Source organism: Ochotona princeps, chromosome 9 (genome assembly GCF_030435755.1).
Source record: "Ochotona princeps isolate mOchPri1 chromosome 9, mOchPri1.hap1, whole genome shotgun sequence".
Lineage (NCBI taxonomy): Eukaryota > Metazoa > Chordata > Mammalia > Lagomorpha > Ochotonidae > Ochotona > Ochotona princeps.
This window is the reverse complement of record NC_080840.1, coordinates 70,061,094-70,068,143: the sequence shown is the minus strand read 5'-3', so window position 1 is coordinate 70,068,143 and position 7,050 is coordinate 70,061,094.

The following is a 7,050-nucleotide window of genomic DNA, read 5'->3' as shown; positions in this document are numbered from 1 at the left end:
TTGTTGCTTTAAACAGTTGCTTAGCCACTGTACTAAAAATAATTTCCACATGAGCACTGTTCACAACTTATCTATTGTGTGGCACGAACCTAAAATCTACAGAAACATTTGAGGTCAGATGATGGACTGGGCATAGATATATATATATTTTTCACTCCTGCGTCTTAATAAAAACATGGAAAATTGAGTTTCTTTTTGTTAAGACACAGGAAAAAGGAACACCAAACCTGGACAAGAAGATAATTGTACCGGTTGCTAAGATAACAGTTTAAAATGTTTGTGTAATACATCAGCGTACCTGGGTTCAATACTTATCTCCAAATGCTAATTTCAGTTTGACTATACCAAATTTGGGAGACAGTAAGCAATGACTCAAGTCACTGTCACTTAATGACAGTGGCACTCAATGACTTAAGTTCCTGTCACTCATGTAGGAAACCTGCATGAAGTTTCCTGTTTCTGGTTTTATTAACCTCACCTATTGGAGACCGAGTAAGAAAATGCAAGTGTATGCTCTCTCTTGCTTGCTGTCTCTCAAATAAAGCAAGTACCCTAAAACACACACACACACACACCACACACAAATAAACTAGGTAAGTTACATGACATAAATAATCCAATTATTGAAAAATTAGTCTCCTAAAACAGAAGATAAGTCTTAGATAGCAGCCCTGGAAAGCAGAATGACTTATATAAAACTATGGATTACATTTGTACATACATGCATATACATACATGCATCTATCCATTACATGCACAATCATATGTATGTACACACATATATATACACACACACAAGCACAGTTTCAAAATATTCATGCAAAATGGAATTAGAAGATAAATTTGTTTTAGTAGAAAATGTGTTAAAATCCATGCATGCAGGAGCCTTTAAAGTTTTCATTAAAAATATATTTAAAAAATTATGCATACATTTCAGACTTTTTCTTTTATCAAAATAAATTTAGCCTTTAATTCCGTTTTTGTATTAACAGTTTTTAAAAGATTTATTTATTTTTATTGCAAAATCAGATTTACGGAGAGGAGGACAGAGAAGATCTTTTGTCCAATGATTCACTCCCCACGTGATTCCAATGGTCGGAGCTGGGCCAATCTGAAGGCAGGAGCCTGGAACTTCTTTCAGGTCTCCCACGCGGGTGCAGGGTCCAAGACTTTGGGCCGTCCTCGACTGCTTTCCCAGGCCACAGGCAAGGAGCTGGATGGGAAGTGGAGCTGCTGGGATTAGAACCGGCGCCCATATGTGATCCCGGGGCCTTCAAGGCGAGCACTTTAGCTGCTAGGCCATCGAGCTGGGCCCTGTATAAACTTTTTTAAGTACTTTAGTATAATTTATACACACAAAAGGTTAAACTTGTGTTGGAAGTATAATCCTCAAAGTAAAGCCAAAAATCAGTTGATGTGAATGGCCATGTGGGAAATTACACCTCCAGGAATTTCTAGAGCAAGAAAATCAGGAATTAGAGGCAATAAAATTGAAGCAAGTGTTAAAAACAAAGCAATTCCTAACTTAGGAAACATTTTAAAATTATCATAAAGGTTCCAATTCAGTGGTCAGTTCATTAGGACTAGCTGTAAGCATAATAATATAAAGAGTCTATTTTTATGTAACCCAAAATTATGATAAGACTATATTGGGAGCAAAGGGGCAGAGGGAATGTCAGAACAGCTTCATCTTCATCTAACAATGCAGTAAATCTAGAGATAACTGAATTAAAGATAGAAGTACATATATGCTAATTAGAACTTATTGAGCCTTTTTTTTTCAGTTAGCCAAAAATATCGAAACATTTTGAGCAGGAAGATACTGGGATGGGAGAAATGGGGCTGACTGGGATGATTATGCTTTATTACGGCATTATTATAGTGTGATCATTTTGGTGATGTGCTGTTAATCCTGTAGTGGGAAGTTGAAAACACCCAAAATTTATGGTTACCATCATTTTCATGGATGTCGGGCTACCTGACTACAACTCCATTGCTATGCATGTGCCTCTGCAAGCTAACTATGGTTCTTTCAGCACGTTTTTTTTTTCTACCCACTTCGCAGTAGACTCTCCCACTGTCTGTTTTTTTTTCTTCAATCTCTATCTTAATAGTGTTTGTGGTTTCTCCTTGAACAGTAAAAGAAAGGGCAGTCATCATAGTCTTGACAACTATCTTTCTATGGTTTTTTGCTTGTTTGTCTTTGGTAAAATTTATTTGAAAAGTGAGGAAATCATAGACATGCATTTTAGGATACTGAAAGCTTGGGGGGGGAATGTGAAAGGGAGATGTTTCTGCTTTCATCATGTGTTCACTGGAGAGACTGGCCCTCCCCAGTGCCTGGTTTCTTACTAGCCTACAACAGGGCTGTGATTGCTTTTTCTTTTCTTTTTATTTTTATTGCAAAGTCAGATAATACAGAGAGACAGAGAAGAAGATCTTCCGTCTGATGATTCACTCCCCGAAGTGACTGCAATGGCCAGTGCTACACCGATCCAAAGCCAGGAACCAGGAACTTCCTCCAGGTCTCCCACACGGGTGCAGGGTCCCAAGGCTTTGGACTGTCCTCGACTGCTTTCCCAGGCCACAAGCAGGGAGCTGGATGGGAAGTGAGGCTGCAGGGTTTAGACCGGGTGCCCATATGGGATCCTGATGCGTTCAAGGTGAGGACTTTAGCTGCTAGGCCACCACACTGGGCCCAGGACTGTGATTTCATATCACCCCCAAGTCCCTAATGATGGAGAGTACATCCTGGGGAAGGGGACATTATACAGAGCTGTATTACATTGTGGGTGAGAGGGTGACTCCCAATCTGATTCTAAACTGGCTATCTAAAATGCCTTCCAATGTCATTTAGCCATTGCCTTTGGGAAGTATTCGGTCAGATGCTTTTGGATGGCAACAGCTTAGGAAAGATAAGCTTTTCATTTTTTGGTTCTAAAAATATATTTTTCAAAAGAAAGGATTAGTGGGGTAAGCTGGAGTCAGCAGAATCATAGTAAGGACAGGATGCCAACCATTTTGCTGTCATCTTCCCTATGTAGAAGTGAGAAACCTGAAGAAACAGGTAAGACTGAAGTTCAGATAAAAACAAAAGTTTGTGTATTTCAAATAAATTATTGTGACAACCAAATATTATCTGTCAACTTGGTGGTGTTAAAATGAAATCACTAATTAGTATCTCAAGAATTTTTGTTTACTTTTTATTCAGTAATAATTGAATAGTTCAAGGATTTTCCAGGACAGTTAATAGGATGTACGAAGTTCAATAAGGAAGTTAAAATTGCTTAAACTATTATACATCTATGGTATATTATCTATCATATAGCATAAGATGCATGGTGTAGTAAGGCATTATGTGACTGTGATTCAGTCATGCATCACTTGAGATGTTCTAACAAGTGCATCACTGTGCTGTGCCCACAGATCGTACTCACACAATCTGAATCTTATGAACCGCTTCCTGAACAGTCTGTGGACGAAATCAAGACATGTCGTAAATGTGAGCGGTGTGAGGCTACTGCCAGCACAACAGGGCAAAATGTCTTCCAAGAATGTTAATTTCATTAATAAAAGGAATACTAAATCACAAAAAATCATATTATTATAAACACAAGCCAGTAGTACAATCATTTTTAAGTAATTGTCCTATACATAATTCTACATGCCATATATGTGGTATATGACAGACAGTAGTATAGGATCATTTACCTCATCATCACGACCACGTGAGAAATAAATAACAACATAGGAAGGCTATGATGTCTCCATACCACAGGAACGCATCAGCTTCACTCTGACCTTTCTGTACTTACTTTAGTTGTACAATTTTGGGGGCAGAGCATGAGAATTTAATAGAAGTATTCAATGAGTGGTAGTGGCAATCAAATCAACTTACTTAACATTCCCAACCCCTAAAACTTTTTTAAAGATTATTTTTATTTGAAACAGAGATTTGATAGGAGAAACAGGAGGAGAGAGAGAGGAGAAAGTCTTCCATTTGCTTATCCACCCTCCGAAAGTCTAAAAGAGCTGGAACTGAGTTTATATAAAGCTGGGAGCCAGGAGCTTCTTCTGTGTTTCCCACATGTGCAGCAGGCCTTGGCTCATCCTGGACTGCATTCCTAGGGTTTGATTAAGGAATTGGATGGGAAGTGAGATATCAGGTACACAAAATAGCATATATATGACATGCTAGTGCTACAGACTGAGGCTTAGCCTACTACGCCATGGTGCTGGTTCTCCTTCAAATTTTGCTTTAATTGACCAACACTCAAAAACTGCATATGTTCATGAGCACAAATAACATTTCAACAAATCTTCACAATGTGTACCACAGTTACAATCTTATGGCATCATTTCCATATGTGTGGCCCATTGTTGACAAAAGTGTAATTGTGCAGTATAGGACTGTATAACATACAGTATAATAGATAAAACAAGATCATACAGTATTTAGATGACAGTTATTCTTGGGATTACCATGGATGACTTTACAATAAGGAAATAGAGAAAAAGCATGAGGATAGCAGATGGAAAGCAGGAAGAATTTTAGATAAAAAGCACAGCTTATGGAAGGACATGTGAAGAGGATAGCATATTTCAGAAATTAAACTATTAAAGGAAATGGAACACATAAATGCATGTAAAGGAGGGATGCGAAGATAAACTCAGGGATATGGGCACAGGTTAGGTTGTAAGTGGATGTAATACATCTATTACTGCTTTTATTCAGCTCTACAGTAATTCTGTAAGATGTTCAACACTTCTTTAAATAACCTTGTTTTTGACTGATGTAAGCCACAGCTAGTTCCTTAGCATACAGTAAGACCTCTTACAAATGTGGTGGGTTGTTAATAAACGCTTGTGGGAAGAGAGAGGACAGGACTTGGATGAGAGCATTTTTCCAAGGTAGACATTAAATGATATAAATGCATGTGTTTTATTTATTTTTCAATTATTATTTATTTATTTGAAAGAGTTCGAGAGACATAGGGAGGTGGAGATCTTCCAACCACTGTTTCACTTCACAGATGGCTAGACCCAAACCAAAAGTCAGTAGCTTCATCCTCCACATGGGATGCAGGGGCCCAAACACTTGGACCATTTTCCACTGATTTTCCCAGGCCATCAACAGGGAACTGGGTCAAAAGAGGAGCAGCTGGAGCACAGCCAGTGTTCAGATTGGATGCTGCTGTTTTAGGAAGCAGCTTGCCTGCTACATTGCAACTCTGGCTTCAGTTTGTCTTCTAAAGGAAGCTTCTCTTTTGGAGAGCAAAACTTCATTAAATCATTGCCTGTTGTTGCTTTGACTAAGTACAATTGAGGGACAATGTGTGAGGTGACAGACTCTGCTGCTACACAGCTATACTGAAAGACAGCAGGGCACCTACAGCTGTGCGCTAAAGGCACTCCTTCTAATAATTCATGAGAGCTTTTTGAATAATAAAATTAAAAGATAAATTCATCATTTCACTGCTCAGGAATTGACTAAAAAACTATGATTTTATCAGGTTTTGCAACTACGATTTCAATCAAGCAAAAAAAAAAACCTTCATTTGACCTGACATATAGTAATTTTCAGTATTCATGTTTTGAGGCCTTATTATATCTCTTACATGAAATGAAATGTTGGGAAAAGAACAGGATCTACTAATTTGAATTGAAGCATATTGGAAAACATTGGATTCCAAATTCCAAGCTCTTTTTGAATTTAAAGATCTACTCTTCCCAATCTTTTGAGTCTATTCTGCCACGTTTAAAAACACTGCAGTAATATTTGATTGAGTTAACTTACAAGGACAAATTAATAAAACTCTTGCCTCATTCTTAGCACTTAATTGTTTCCAGGTAAAGCCCAAAGTCATATTCCAACATGCCACGAGGGCGAGTTAATTACAATGACAGGTAGTAGAAGCAGCAGCTTGCATACTGATAAATTACAAAATTCAAACTACTTTATATCATCAGGAACATGGATATGGATGGGAATGGAATCTGAGGTGCTAGGCTGAAAAGAGAAGAATTTTTTTAATTTGATAAATCTAGCAAAAGTGGGTTTATCTAGAAATCCTATGACAAATTAGGTGAATCAGCATCAACTATTATAAACTTAAAATCACTGTTGATTCAAATAAGTGAGGATAAGTCGGCAAGTTTCTAAATTTTGAAAATTAATTTCATTAGTAATTAAATAAATGCTTTTGTTTAAATTGAGCTTTTACTAAAAAAAAATGTTATGAAGAAATCTGTTTTGCCCAAAGGAGTTTTTTCTATGTATATAATTTGTTAGGATTTATTGCAAAATTTCTGCTAAATTTGTGAATAAGTTATTGTATTGATAGACACTTCCATGAAGAAAGAAATACACACACTACCAGAAATGTAGTTTTTCAACACATGCTCAAAAGATGGTTATATCTGAAGGGCACAGAGAAGGGGCACTTGTCCAGAGTATAACAACATATTATCTGGTAATCATGAGCCATTAAATCTATGGTTCCTTAAATTATCTGGTCGACTTAACTATATCAATCTGTAATTTTCAGGATTTGGGAACAATCAAGTAACTATTCTTATCTTGAAAAGTTATTCTTGGCTTGCTACTGTATTCTATTAGGTACTGAACCACCACCACAAAGATGCCCATCCTTTTACAAACAGACTATTTGCTCTATTGTAACAAAACATCACACATGCTGATTGAATTTCATTTCCAAGTAGATTAGCAGTTAGTAGATGAGGTCCAAGGGGTTCCTGAACACACAGGTTGCATGACAAAGCAGTTCAGATTCCCAGCTTACCTGTCTCCCTCTTCAAGCTCACAGTAGTGGTCTGAGAAAACATGTCAAGACTGTTTTATGGGATCCTTGACATGTCCACAGCTGGAAAAGATTGTTTCCTGGTAAGAGTCCAACACGGGTGGCTTTGAGCGAGAGCAGGGAAGAGGAATGCTTCAGTTGATGGATTTTCACTGCCAAGAGAAAGGTGGTCTCCTCTGATTCATAGACAGTGAATAATCATTGGGATGGATGATGCTGACGGTGACAC